Genomic DNA, 15,525 nt, shown 5'->3' with positions numbered 1-15,525 from the left:
ATATTTACTTCAAAAATCAAAAGAAAAGTTAATCGATGGAGTCTTGATATATTAAATATTAATATTAATATTATATCAATATTAAAAATAAACGAAAAAGGGTGGATTCTCCACCCGCTAATTCGATTGATTGCAGCAACTCATTCGATGTTTTATCCGAATGTGAAGCTGACGAAATTTGTAAATTTCCTAGCATTGTGCATAATGCCAAGGAGAGGAAAAAGCCTTCGCCGTTCTCCGACTTCAAAGCCTTTCGAACTGAGCATTCGTCGACGTTCCTTCCGGACGTGAAAGTCACTTTTCAGATTGACCGAAGAGTCGAGTTACAACAGAAGACTTGATTGGCCACAAACAACTACTCCAGTATCTTACGCAGAAGTTATATAAATTTTATTCATATGATTTAAAGAAAGATACACTGTTCAAGGCTGTCTTGAAAGTTTGGATGAGCTATCCAACGAATTTACTTGGCTTTTCTCTTTCACAAGTTATTCTTATGAAGAGAAAGGCTAGCGGCGATAACACGCCAGTGCGCTCTAGAATTATCCAGGAGCTTTATTCAATTCATTTTAACCGTAATGAGGTTAATAATTTGAAAGTATTAGGAAAAGAATGTTTAATGTTCCACGCACGAGTAAAGTGGGAACGTTATAGACGACATGGGGGCAGAATTCAAAATTTGACCCAGTGTCGTAGATACCAAGGCGCACAAAAAATGTCATTTAGATTCCAAATGTAAGATCTGTGGTAATAAATAGCACACAAAAGATACTTGTCCGGTGAAAAAACACAAAAAATTTCAAATGTGCTAATTGTAGCGAAAACCATCAATCGAATTTATGGGTTTTTCTCGTTAATTGCAGGATCAACCATTCCGTTACACCGTCTCTTGACACCAAGGTGATCGAGAGTTTGGGTATAGCTTGAACATTGATGGATCCTTAAGACCTGTAGAAACAGAAAGGGCAGCATTTTAGAAAATTTCTGGTCACAAAAAATAACAATTAAAATAAATTCTTTAAAAATATCACAAATAAGAAATATTTTGAAATCTAGTCATTATATTTAGTAAATTAAATCATTAAAATATATATTTTGCACTGTGCAAAAGTCCATAAATTCCAAACTTAAGATTTTGTTTGTTGCTCTATAGTCGTGGAAAACCTAGAAAATTATTTTGTTCAGAAATTATTTTTTTTTTTAATTTAAAGCGAGAGTAATCGCTGTTGTGCTATCTTATGACAAGCGCCATTTAGCACATTTCGAGAAAAACGATTTTTAAAGTTTGAGATTGAATATCTTGAAACTTATAAATGGTATAAACAATCCAAAGAAGACAATTGATGCTTCTATCTATTCTGCATTAATCTCTCAAATATTACGAAGATCGGTTGACTATGTTGCGAGTTTTTACTATGAATGTAAACAAAAATCGCACTCACACGTGTCATAGGCGTGTATTGATGACAAAATTTGTATGACGTGTCATAATCGTGCATGGAAAATTTTCCATAGAAAAAAATCATCACTTTTTAACTTTTATTCATATCTTTGGGTTCATATGGTCTATAAACATTCGGTGAAATGCATTTTAAAGGAAATGAATCAGAGAATCTAGAAAAAATTGTTATTCTTGATTACAGTGTTGCCAAATATCTTTTATTTCCAGTTCAAAACTAAAACTGTGTTTTTCTCACAACTCGCATAATTTTTTTTCGAAAATGTTTATGCCATTGTGTTCCTCAGACATTGTCACACATAAAACCGTCTAAAACTTCAATATAACTTGAGCCAATCCCTAGATATAGTGATTTGAAGCAAAAAACCCGCAATTTCTCATCATGTTTCTAGCTATATCTAAGTAACCAAGTAGAATTTCGAAATTCTGAAAACGCCACTTTGTAGAGATTTTTCAAACAAGTAATGTGGCATATCTAACTCAGTTTACCCCAAAATGGCGTTTGTCATAAGATAGCACAACAGCGACGAGTTGTTATATATGCTTTGCAGAAAAATTCATATTGTTACGGTATACTCCAGGAATTTAATGGAATAAGCCAATCAAAAGCTTGCTCGGGTTTCTTATATTTTGACCAAGCACATGGTGTGTAAGTACACACAAGTTTCGTTTTCAAATTTACAATATCATGGAATCAAACTATGAATAGTGACAGGACGCCAATTAAAGGTAAAAAAGAGGTGAGTTGATTCACCACATCCGCAAATCGCTTGCTAGATCAGGGTTAAAAAATTCTTAACCCTACATGCCGGGTTAAGGATTGAACCCACGTTAGCATAACAACGCTCGAATGATGATAAAATAAGTGTCGGCATCATATTCAATCGTTCGTGGAGAAAGAAACCAATATATAATTGTTATTTCAATAATATCAAAGTTTACACACGATAAATAATACTTGTATTACGAAACACCGGTATATCTATTCCGACAAATATATCGAAACAGTAACTCTTATCGATTTTCATTATACTGCGTTGTTCTTGGAATGTCGTGTTTCGCCGAAACAAATGAACAATGAATAATTAAATCGTATACATGCCGTTTGATTCGATTAAACATACGCAACACTCCCGACAGTCGGTTGTCCGAAGTTAAAGTTGCATATTTTACCAACAGATAATTTCCGAATTAATTCAACAAACGATAAATCTGTCATGAATTTTCGGCAGCTGACTGCCCAGCGCAATAATGACATTATAATACTTCTGTTAGTTAATTTATTTTTTATTTTATAATTAATATCAACAGACACAGTGTGGTCCTAATGATAATTTCTTAATCTATTTAAAAAGTCAAATTGTAATCTGCTACGTGGAATGTGAAGATCGAACTCGGATGAAACTCTGTTGAAAGTCCGCTGCAAACCAATGATGGCACCGTTCACTCCATAGTTAGTCCGGCGAAGAGGTAATCGGAGGAATAAATTATTGCGAAGGGCGCGAGGGCGAACGTTCATGTTTATCGCACTGAGAAGCTCGGGGCAGTCAATTCGATCTTGCAAAATATCCGAAATCGTCATAGCACGGAATAGATCCCGTCGCACTTGCAATGTATCGAGTCCAATAAGCAAACCCCGGCTTTCATAACTTGGCAGCTGGTGAGGGTTGCTCCAAGGCAATCGACGAAGGGCAAACCGAACAAATCTGCGCTGTACTGCCTCAATTCGATGGACGCCGTTGAGATAATGAGGGTTCCACACAACTGAACAATATTCCAGAGTTGATCGAACGAGTGAGCAGTAGAGAGATTTCAAGCAGTAAATATCTGAAAAGTGCTTAGATATTCTCATTATGAACCCCAAACAGCGTGATGCCTTTGCGACAATATAGCTGATATGCTGTTTAAACGTCAGTTGTTCATCGAGAAAAACTCCGAGATCTTTGACGCAATTCGCTCTGTCAATTGTGGATTCAGCTAGACAGTAATCGAATCGAATTGGCGTTTTTTTCCTCGAGAACGTAATGACCGTACATTTCTTGGGGTTTAGGGTCATTCGGTTGATCTCGCACCATTCCGCAAAGGTTTCCAGTTGGCGTTGAAGGAAAGCTGCATCATGAGTATTCCGGATTCTATGGTATAACTTGAGGTCGTCGGCGAAAGACAACCGTGGTCCTTCTAAACAAAAGTTAACGTCGTTGAAATACAGAAGAAAAATCAATGGACCGAGATGGCTGCCTTGCGGAATACCAGATGAAGCACAGAACTCTTCGGATACACAATCACCTATCTTGACTGCTAGACGACGATCACTGAGATACGATTGCATCCAACGGAGAATATTAGTACCAAAGCCGAGTCTATCCAATTTTGCCACTGCAATAGCGTGATTTATCTTGTCAAAAGCAGCTGAAAGGTCCGTGTAGATAACGTCAGTTTGAAGTCCGTCCGACATAGCATCTGTAACATATGTTGTGAACGACAGAAGATTCGTAGATGTTGAACGTTTCGGCATAAATCCATGCTGAGTCTCGGAGATATACTGTTTGCAGTGGCTGGAGATGGGTTCCAACACAGCCATTTCAAACAGCTTAGGAACTGCGCTTAGCGTTGTAATACCACGGTAGTTGTCAACTACCTTTTTATCACCTTTTTTGTGAACTGGAAACATGAAGGAGGATTTCCAGAGTTCGGGAAATACTCCGGTTGTTAGCGACAATTGAAACAGATGACAAAGAGGTTCAATTAGACCGGCAGAGCATTTTTTTAGAATAATAGTTGGTATACCATCTGGGCCTGCCGAGGTTGAAGCCTTCATTTTGCTAATCGCCAGTTGTACCATATTATTGTCGATATTGATAGAGTTCAAAGACTGGTATGATTGAGGTACATTGAGAGCCGCGCGTGAAGCCTGGGTCGGTGTCAGTTTCTCGTTGGAGAAAACACTCGCGAACTTTTCAGAGAATAGTTGGCAGATCTCCTGTAAACTAGAGCTCATACGTCCTCCATAGCTCATCGTTGAAGGCAACCCGGATTCCTTTCTTTGCTCGTTTACATGCTTCCAGAATGTTTTAGGTTCGGACTTCAACTTACGTTGCACGTTTCGCAAGTAATCGGCATGGCAACGCTTCGATGTCTTTTTATAGACTTGGTTAACATGAACGTAGTGTTGTCGCAGCACGTAGCCCCCAAACTTGGAGTACTTCTTCAGAGCGGTTCTTTTAGTCGCTTTTAACCGTCTCAGCTCGGCAGTGTGCCACGCTGGGTGCTTAGATTGAAGGCCACTTCTTTTGGGTACATAGCGATCGATAGCATAGCTCATAACATTGGAGAAGGTCTGCACTGCAACGTTGACATCATCATTGTCGAGAATTTCAGTCCAGTGGATATTCGACAGGAAGTCAATAATCCTATTATAGTCGGCTTTTCTAAAATTATAGCTGACGGTGTCAGAAGCATTGCAGTCATGCTTCACTCGAATCGCTTCAAGCAATATATGCAGGGGAGGGTGATGTCTAACAGTCTTTACCAGGGGGAACGGTGCTGCGGTAACTTTTGGCGCGTAGTCAGATTTGCTCGAAAAACAGAGATCAAGGATTCTGTTGTTCTCGTTCACCACATTATTCGTTTGGTGCAGCAGATTTATACTGTAGCAGTCAAGCAAACTAGTGATACCATCATGAAAAGATGACAGTTCGGGATCAGCGAACATAAATCCGTCAGAAGCAGAGCGCCATTTTAATCCGGAGAAATTGAAATCGCCAACAATCAGGATCTCATCAACCGGGCTTGCTTGAGCGGAAATCCGTTCCAGTGACTCAGTATGTGAATGAATCAATGTCGAATCGCGAGTGCGGTCCGGCGGAAGATAAACCACGCAAAGAAAAAGTGCGTAGCCAGCCAGTTTGATTCGCACCCACACCTGCTCGACACAGACCCCCAAAGTATCGTCAATCAGTTGCGCTTTCAATCGACGATGGATAGCCACAAGTACCCCGCCGCCGGTAGCCTTGAGACTGTTACGTGAGCTGCGATCAGTTCGGAAAACATCGTAGTTGGCACCAAATGCTTGCACTGACAGAGTGGTATCGCTAAGCCACGTCTCTGTGAGGGCGATTATGTCGAAGCATTCATCCGAACTTGCTACCAAATAATCTTCGATTACTGAATTCATACCACCGGCATTCTGGTAATATATTTGTAGGTTTGAATGCCGCGATTGATTGTCGTTGGTATCGATTTGGAAGACCCCTTCACCACTCCTGCACACAGGACCGTGACGACTGGTGAACGCTGGCTGCAATGGCTCGACTGTGGCAGGGGGATCAAGGGCTTCCATAGTGCTAACTGCAGTGCGTCCCAGGGTGCGATGAGTAATACCAGCCTAGCATAGAGTGCTTAGTCCTTCTGTGATCGTTGTAGAACCGAATGTGCTATGAAGAGACGTGCTCGTTACGATGGGATCAAAATTTTGTTTTTGACATTGAAGATTCACAGCGGCGGTAGAGTTGTGTTCATCAGCAGACTGTAAGTGAAATTTACATTGAGGGGGTGCAGCATCTTGTATTGCTTCGGAAGGACATATACCATTCTGGGCTTTACCTGACACAGAAGAAGTCGCCGATTCGCCAGGTAGACCTGAATCGCTCGCCGGGATACAAGAAGTTGGACAGATGAGTTTATCCGGAACAGCTTGGCGCTACTGTCCACCACCAGATGGATTCTTCTCCGCCGCAATCCTGATGATAGGTCGTTGGATTTTTGAATTGGTCACAAATTCACGGAAGTAGATGTTCTCCGGCCAAGAATCTTTGGACAGAGCCTTATCCCTGTATGATTTGCTAACGCCAACTTTGAAAGTAATGAAGCTCAAAGATGAGAGATCCTTGTCCTTAGGAACTAGACGAACTATTCTCGGTTGCAGATTCTCCCCCAGACAATCTTTCACAAGGGTAGAAACTTCGTCATCCGTCGTGCTGGGATCGAATGCTGACAAGTAAACCCATAACAGCTCCTCAGGTGGTGAAATTGTTTTTATTGTTTCAAACGCAGCTTTGGATCCACGAATATTAGGAATTTTTGTTTTGGGCGAATCATCTTCGCGTTTGCGCTTAGGCGTGTTTGAAACTGGATTATATTCAGCAATTCGATTCCAAGGCGTTATAATTGGGGATAGCGGTTTAGAGTCAACTTTAACCGAGAGTGCTTTGACGACATCTTTCAAATCAGCTATGTCGTTCTTTATAGATTTCAGAGAATTGTCGTCAGGCACTATATCGCAACAACGCGAAGCCATTCTACGGAAATTATCATTCGAGAATAAATCAGCACAGCCATTACACATCCAGAATAAATTCCGTGGGTGGGTTCCCAGGACGTCACGAACATCATAATCCATCTTGACGCATATCATGTGGAACGAATTTCCGCAGTATCCACGACATGTGATTCGATCAGAATCATTAACCACTTTCGAGCAGTTGTTACAAGCCATGCTTTGATGTAGAAATAACGCCTAGCGGGTATGCAATATGCGCAGGAGACGTAACGTGCGTCAATGGAAGCAAACTTGCACGCAACGTGTGACAACTCAACTACCCACCAGCAGATGTCGCTTTTGGCGAAAAAATTGAGCGTAACGTCTGTGCAGTGATAATGACAAGTGAAAACAAAAATCTCAACCAAAAACAATCACTTTCACGAATCACAACGGCAGATATAATCGTGCTTGAAGTCACGAAATTTCAATGCACACGTACTACCGAATAAAACGATATACAGATAAAACGAGAATAAAAATGATCGCGAGTGTAAAACACTAAAAAATCAAAAAAAAAACTATCAGCTCTACTGACGACCGTAATATAGCAAACAGTGATGCCAAAAAACCCCAAAAGTTCACTAAAAACCTTTCAAAACTTTTTTCATTTTACAGTTAATGTCCCAAATCATCAGAATTTATTCATTTAGGCATCTAAAGCCCCAAATAAATAAAACCCCTGCTACGGGCCTCTCTCGACCTTCCGGGCCTTGGAAAATATTTCCATACCTTTCTTCTATAAGAAAACCAATAAAGTACAAAATCAGAAAGCTTTCACCAAAATCCAATTTTAACCCACTGCAAATCCATAAATTAGAATACATATGCGACAAATCTCTCTAAATGTGCAGGACTCTTAAAAAGTAAAACTTGAATCCATTGATTTAACTGCACTCTGCTTGGAAGCCCTAATCCAATTTAATAAATTTTCAGCAAAAACTTTTAAAAGAACCTAATTTAAATTTGTCTTACCTCCAAACTACTGTCACTGCCCGTCGATGGCTTCCGTGTCGACGAAATTAATTCCTTCACGAAGAGCTTCCTCCGACCCGGAACCTATGTCACAGTCCTGCACAGCGAATGCAGCAGCGCCCCTCGACGACGCCGACTAGAGTCACGTCAAATGCGCGGGAGAGAGAGAGGGCACACCACTTTACACCACCACCGTCAGTTACTCCAGTTGTTGCTTCCGTGTTATCTTTTCCCTTGGCGCTGAACCGTAGACAACCGACCTGGCGGAATTTAACCGCTTTTCGCACGTAAAAGCACACTCTACAAAAACAACCCCACACAGACAAACGAACTCACAACCACTTTTGGCCTAGTTTCCACACTCCGTCCGACAAACGGTCGGAATTCGGCGAAAAAATTGCCACTTTACACACAGATCGCTAGATCTTTTTCTCTTCACTTCCGCTTGGGCGACCGAACAAACTACCCCGCCGGGCAGAGGACGAGGGGCTCCTTCCTCAGCAGTGTATAAATCAATTTCCTTTTCCCTGTACGCTTTTGCCCGGGAAATTTCCACACAAAACAGCTGGAGTAAATGGTACCTCCCCGTCTTTCCAGGAAGACGAACGACGACACGGCAAACGGGCAGGGAAAAAAATAAAACGCTGGTGTTACACTTTTCCCGCAAAAAACAGCAACAGAGGCAACCCTTCTGCTTCCCCTCAAGCCTGTGGCCAAAACACACACACCCACACCTCCGCACTGGGATTTAGTTGTACTAACTGAGAAAAGGCTAACTTCTTCTGAAACTACTTTGCTAGACAACTATCGGGACCTCGAAAAGTGCATCCGAAACGCTCAAAGGACCAAGAAGAACTGACGGAACGGATTTGCCAGCCAGCCACCGGGATGCTGTTGTGATTGCGAAAGGATCTGTTGAACTGCGTGGGAGACCCGTCTGGGATGCTGTGGGAGATTCGGGCTCCTTCACGTTGAATTCTCTCGCACAGAGAAAAGTGGTGAATATACTGCACCACCACAGCTGAGCAAAAACGTGCGAGGTTCGTTTGGTTGTAGTTGTGTTGTTTTGATTTGACGCGTGGTTCACGCCGGGAAATCTGGTGGGTGACTGGGTGGGTGGGCGTTTGTTGTTGTTTCTGATGTTGAGTAGCAGTCGTTATTTCACTGTTGCTTTCATGTGTTTAACTCGCACTCGACCGGTCAGGGCATGACACTGGCTTCGGAAGGGGATGTTTTTGCTGCAGGTGTAGGCATTAAATGGGAGGCCTTTGATGAAATTATATTGATTTGGATTGATGAGATAGTTGATAGTTGGAAGGTTTATAGTTGAATATACGGCAATTTCAATTATTTTCGAATGTGTCATGTTTTTATTAGCCCTTGCCATCGAGTTGTGGTATTCTCCGAAAATTCTGAACTTTCGGAGCTAATGTGTATTACTATATCCTACAAGGCAGCTAATAACGATCCTCCTACGGATTTATCTTGGTTTGAGCTGGAAGCTAATTTCAAACATTACTTACGAATTTAAACAGATATACTTCAAACTTCAAGTGAAATATAATTGAATTTTCACGTGAAATTCCATGTGGAACATCATGCGCAACTTTACTGCTCACGGACTTTCACGCTGAATTTCACGTGAAAGATCACGATGAATTTCACGTGGAATATTTAGTTATGCTTAACGAGAAATTTCTCGTCGGATCACGCAAAATTTCATATGATTACAGTTGAAATTTTGCATGAAACCCAACTTGAAATTTCACGTAGAATTTCGCGCGGGATTTTACATGATACTCCGCGTGAAATTTTAAGTGAAAACAACTTAAATCCCACGTGAAATTTTAAGAGCAGTTTCCCACCAAATTTTACATCAAAATTCAATTGGAATTTCAGGTGGAATTTCGCGCAGAGATTCACGTGAACTTCACGCGAAATTTTATATAAAATTCCACGTGACCTTCGACGTAAAACTCCACCTGTAATTTCACTTCAAATTCTAGATAAATTAGCGAATGGAATATTACGTGAAATTTCACGCGGAGCTTCACAGTGAACTTTGCAGGGAATTTCGCAGAGTGTTTCACGTGTATTTCACGCGGAATATTACATGCAATTTCTCGTGAAATTGCAAGTAGAATTTTACATAAATTTCTGCGTGAACTTTCACGTGAACTTCTACTTGAAAAATCAGGTGAAATTCCGCATGAAATCTCATGTGAAATTTGACGCGGAATTTCACGTGGAATTTCAAATGAAATTCCTTTGCAAAATTTATGTAGAATTCCACGTGAAATTTCAAATGTCAAATTTCACGTGAAACTCCACCTGAAAATTCACTCTAAATTCCACGTGCAGTTCGACATGAGATCCCACGTTAAATTTCACGTGGAATTTTACGCTGAAGTTCACACCAATTTTAATGCAGAATTTCACGTGAAATTTCGTACTAAATTTTACGTGAAATTTCACGTGGACATTTGCGCGAAATTCTGCACAGATTTCATGCGGACTTTTACGTAAAATTTCGCGTGGAATTTAACATGGAATTTCTCGTGCAAGCTCACGTTGAATTCCGCCTGAGTTCCGCGTGAAAATGGCTGTGAAATGTCAAGGGAAAAATGAAACCCACGTGAAATTTCACTCATATTTTCATGCGGAATTTCCCGTCAATTTCAGGTGGATTTTGACATGAAATTTCACGTGAACTCTTCGTGAAATTTCACGTAAAATTCCACGTGACATTACACTTGAAATAGCGCGTGAAAGTTCTAGTGAAACGTAACTTAACCCCGTAAAAGTTCACGCGTAATCTGACGTAAAGTTTCACGCGCAATTTCACGTGACATTTGACGTGAAATACCAGATAACATCCTACACGTGAAATTTCACAAGGAATTTTACGTGAAATTTGATGTTAAATTTGTCGTGAAACTTCACGATAGATTTTGCGTAGAAATCCTCGCGCATTTCACGTTAAATTGTGCGCTCAAATCCACTTGAAGTTTCAAATGACACGTTGCTTGAAATTCCACATGAAATTTCACTCTGTATTCCACGTGGAATTTCTACCAAAATATCACGTGGAATTTCAAAAAGAATTCCTTCGTAAAAATTAGATGTAATACCGCGTGAAATTTTTCGTAAACCATAAAATGTCAAATTCCACTCGAAACGCCACACGCGTTGCTTCACGTTAAATTTCGAATGCAATTCCATGTGAAATTCGGTGCGAAATCCTACGAGAAATTTCACGTGGAATTGCATGTTGAATTTCATGCTGAATTCCTCATGGAATTTCATTAGGAATTTATCATGAAATTCCATGCAAAATTATGCGCATAATATCGAGTGAACCATAATATAAAATTTCATTTGCAGTATCATGTGAAATTTTGCACGGAATTTCGCTTAGAATTTCAGGCGAAATTAAGCACGTTATTTCACGTGGAATTTTACGTTCGATTCAACGTGGAATTTCACATGGAATTTCTCGTAGGATTCTGCGTAAAATGCAACGTGAAATTCCGCGTAAAATTTCAAGTGAAACATACTTTGAAATTTCATGAGACATTCCACGTGCACGCGGAATTCTCCAACAAATTTCACGCGGAATTTCACAAGAAATTTCATCCAGAAATTCGCATAGAATTAGCACGTGTAATTTCACGCTGAATTAAACGTAAAATTTCGCGTGGGATTTCAAATTTTGCGAATTTCAAGCTCTGCTTTACCTCAAATTTTACGTATAATTTAACACGGAATTTCACTCTATATTTCACGTGGAATTTTATGAAAAGTTCTACGTTAAATTCTACGTAATATCACACTACTAATTCAACGTGAAATTCTGCATGGAATCTCACTTAACTTGATGTGAAAGTTTGCGTGGAATTTAATATAGAATTTCACGCAAAATTTCTCGGAAAACAAAACTGGAAAATTCACGTAATGTGCGTGAAAATTTACACGAAATTTTACGTGGAATTTTTCGTTGCATTTCTAGCGGAATTTTATGTGAAACTCTACACGGAATTTCACGTCGAATTTCATCTGGTCTTGCAAGCGAAACTTCAGGTAAAATTTCACTTGAGAATTGGCGTGAAATTCGACGTGGAATTAGCTTTAAACTCAACGTGAAATTTCACGCAGAAGTTCCCGTCAAATTTCATGTGGGATTTAAAAAAAAAAATTCCTTTGGATTTTTTATATTGAACTTCAGGCGGTATTTGACGCGGCTTTTTACTTAAAATTTCGCATGAAATTCCACGTTAAATTTCACGCCATGTTTTGCGTAAAATTCCACGTGTAATTCCGTGACAATTCACGTGAAACTCTTAGGGAAATTCCCCGTGAAATCTTGCTTAAATTTCCTCGCAAAATTCTGCCTGCGTGTGAAATCTCACGTGAAATTCCGCATGAAATTTCACGTTAAATACCTTGTAAATTTAGCGCGTGAAACACTACGTAAAATTTTACGTAACATTAGGTGGGGTTTCTTGTGGATTTTCATATGAAATGTCAAGTTATGCTAGAGGTAGAATTTCAAGTTTAGGTTTACGTGAAATTTACCGTGGAATCTTTCGCGGAATTTCATGTAAATTATACGCAGAACTTCACACCGAATTTAACGCGGGATTTCATGCGGAATTTCGCGCGGAATTTCACGTTAAATTTCGCGCTGATTTTCATGTGAAATTTTACATGGAATTCCTGCTAAAATTTTACTCTACTTTCCGTGTCCAATTCCACGTGTAATGCCTTGTAAAATTAACGCGAAATTCTGCGTTAAATTTACGTAAAATTTTACGTTACAGTACGTGGAATATCATGAGAAATTTTATGTGGAATTTCTAGTTTAGTTTTACGTAAAATGTCCCGTAAATTTAAGTATAATTTCGCATTAAATTCCATGTGGAATTTCAGACCGAATTTAATGCGGAATTTGACGAGAAATTTCACTTGGTTTTTCACGTGAAATTTCTCGCGGTTTTTAATGTGAACTTTTACATGGAATTGCTCGAAAAATTTCACGTCAAATTCCGCATCAAATATCCCGTGTAATTTCGTGAAAATTCTAGTGAAATTCCGTGTGAAATGATTCGAAAAATTTCGTGTGAAGTCCCACGTAATATTCTATGCAAAATTCCGCGTATAACTGCGTGTGAATTTTCAGGTGAAACTCCGCGTGAAATTCTACGTTAAATTTCGCGTAAAATTTCACGTAAAACTTTACGTATCATTACGTGGAATTTCACGAGGAATTTTATTGGAAATTGCGCGCGAAATTTCAGGCTAATTCCCCGTGAAATTACCATTAGTAATTACACGCGAGAAATGGCGTGGAATGCATGTGGTATTTCAAATTATGATTCACGTGTAATTTCAAGTTTTGTTCTCGGTAAAAAAAAATTCTTGGAATTTCGAGCGGAATTTCACATAAATTTCACGTAGAATTTCACATGTAAATTCACTCTGAGTTCCACATCGAATTTTATAGGGAATTTCACGTGGAGTGAAATACCGTGTCAAATTTCAAGTGAAATTCCGTAAAAATTCACGTGAAACTCCGTGTAATATCCTTCGAGAAATTCCGCTTCAAGTTCTAGGTGAATTACGACATAACATTCCGCATATAATTGCGTGTGAAATTTCGCGTGTAATTCCGCGTGAAATTTTACTCAAAATTTCACGAAACATTAAGTGGAATTTCTCGTGGAATTTCGCCTGAAGCGTAACTTGAAATTCCACTTAAAATTTCATCTCAAATTTCACGTGAAATTCCGCGTGAAATCCCGTGTGAAGTTCCATGTGATATTCTATATAAAATTCTGTGTGATTTTCAAATGAAATTTCACGCGGAATTTTACGTGCAACTTCACGTAGAATGTCACATGTAAATGCCAGGCCTATAGGATGCGGTGAGTGTCTAGGGTATTCACAATAATTACTGTTGTTCTCATAACAATAGATAACGTACGTGTTTGAATAGGGGATTCGACAATTTCAAATGCAACACATAAATTTGGAAAAAATGGCGAACATTTTTGGCAACCAAATATGACACACCAGCTATAGCAAAGATCGTGGAGTGAGCTAAAATGAGTATCATCTAGAAGACAGGAGGCGGGCATGGCGTAATTGGTAAATCGATTGCTTTCTACGCAGCTTATCTGGGTTTGATTCCCAACCTCGCACGTATGGTTATAGATTTTTCATAGAGATTGTTTACCCGAAAAAAGATTCGAGTGAGTTCAAACTTCTATAACCGAAACAAAAAATCGAGAAAAAAAAAGTCCATTTCATAGCGTGAGATTTGAGCTCTCCTCAGTATCGGGTAGAGTTCCACAATAACACAATCTAACCAAATTTCGCGTGGAATTTAACGTGGAATCTCACGCAAAGCTTCAAGCAGAAATCCACGTGAATTTTCACGGGATTTCACGTGAAATTTTACGTGTAACTTTACGCATGAAATTCCACTTGAATCCTATCCTATGTGAAAATTCAAGTGAAATTTGGCGCAAAATTCCACGTAATTCTCCGCGTAAAATTTTGCGTTAAATTTCACGTGAAATTCTTCGTGAAATTACACGAGAACATCCCCGTGAAAATTCACCTGAAACTTGAAATTCCACATGAAATTTCATGTGAAATTCTGCGTGAAATTTCTCTTGAGATTCCAAATTAATTTTCAAAGAGAAAATTTGACTCGAGGATTCGAGTAAAATTTCACGTGGAACTTCAAGTTATGTTTCGCTTGAAATTTTACGCGAAATTTAAAGCGCATTTTCAGGTGCAATTTTGCGTGAAAATTTAATTGAAAGTTTGCGTGCAACTTTAGGCGGAATTTCACGTTGAATTTCATATGAAATTCACGCGGAATTTATCTTGATATTTCTCGTAGATCTTCTCATGGAACTTCAATTGAAATTTTACATAGAATTTCTCGTAGAATTTCAATGCGGAATTTTAATAAAAAAAATTCTCGTGAAATCGCGCTGAATTTCAAGTTGTGTTACTCAAAATATTACGATGAATTTCACGTAAAACTTTACGCGAAATATTACGCGGATTATGGCGCCCAATTTCATTTCAAATATTCAGTGGACTTTCAAGTTATGCTTTATGTGAAATTCCTTGCGGAATTTGGCGTGGAGTTTTAGGTGAAATTTCCAGCGGAATCATACATGAATATTTCATCTGTATTTTTATGGGATTCCACTTTGAGTTCTGCGTTAAATTTCACTCGAAAAATAAGGTAAAATTTTGCGCGAAAGCTCGCGTTGAAATTCCTGTTGAATTTCATGTGCACTTTCACGCAAAATTTCACGTGCAATTCCACGTGGAATTTTGCGGGAAATTCCAGGTACAGTTCCAAGCTATGCGATTTCGCGTGGAATGTTTTACGTGGAATTTCCTGCAGAATCAAGGGGAATTCAAACTTCGTTTCAAATTTTGTGTCGGATTTTAGGTTATTTAGGTGCAAAACATGCCACGTGGAATTTCACGCGAAGTTTCATGCGGAATTTCACGCCGAATATAACGTGGAACTTCATTGAGAATGTCATGCAGAGTTTCGCATAAAATTTTACGCAGATTCCACCTGAAATATCGTAAAAAATTGCCTTGAAATAAAAATGCGTGGAATTTCGCTTCAAAATTCACGTGAAATTTTGCGTGAGATTTTTAGTTTAACTTAATGTAAAATTCTGGAGACTGCGTGAAATTCCTCGCTCAACTCGGCGTGAAATTCCACGTCCAATTGCTC

General features: G+C 39.2%; 1 protein-coding gene across 2 annotated transcripts in view; it reads right to left on the bottom strand.

Annotated features, from left to right (window-relative positions):
• Window positions 1–8,587, bottom strand: part of LOC131685517 (RNA-binding protein asd-2) — a 348,290-nt gene extending 339,703 nt beyond the window's left edge. For both annotated transcript variants that reach the window (XM_058969302.1, XM_058969304.1), the window contains exon 1: window positions 7,752–8,587. The gene's annotated coding sequence lies outside the window, so the exon portion shown is untranslated. The remainder of the gene's footprint in view (window positions 1–7,751) is intronic.
• Window positions 8,588–15,525: the final 6,938 nt, after the last annotated feature.

The sequence above is a fragment of the Topomyia yanbarensis genome, chromosome 2 (genome assembly GCF_030247195.1).
Source record: "Topomyia yanbarensis strain Yona2022 chromosome 2, ASM3024719v1, whole genome shotgun sequence".
In the NCBI taxonomy this organism is placed as follows: Eukaryota; Metazoa; Arthropoda; class Insecta; order Diptera; family Culicidae; genus Topomyia; species Topomyia yanbarensis.
The sequence above is the reverse complement of the archived record's forward strand: the minus strand, read 5'-3'. Positions and strand labels throughout refer to the sequence as shown.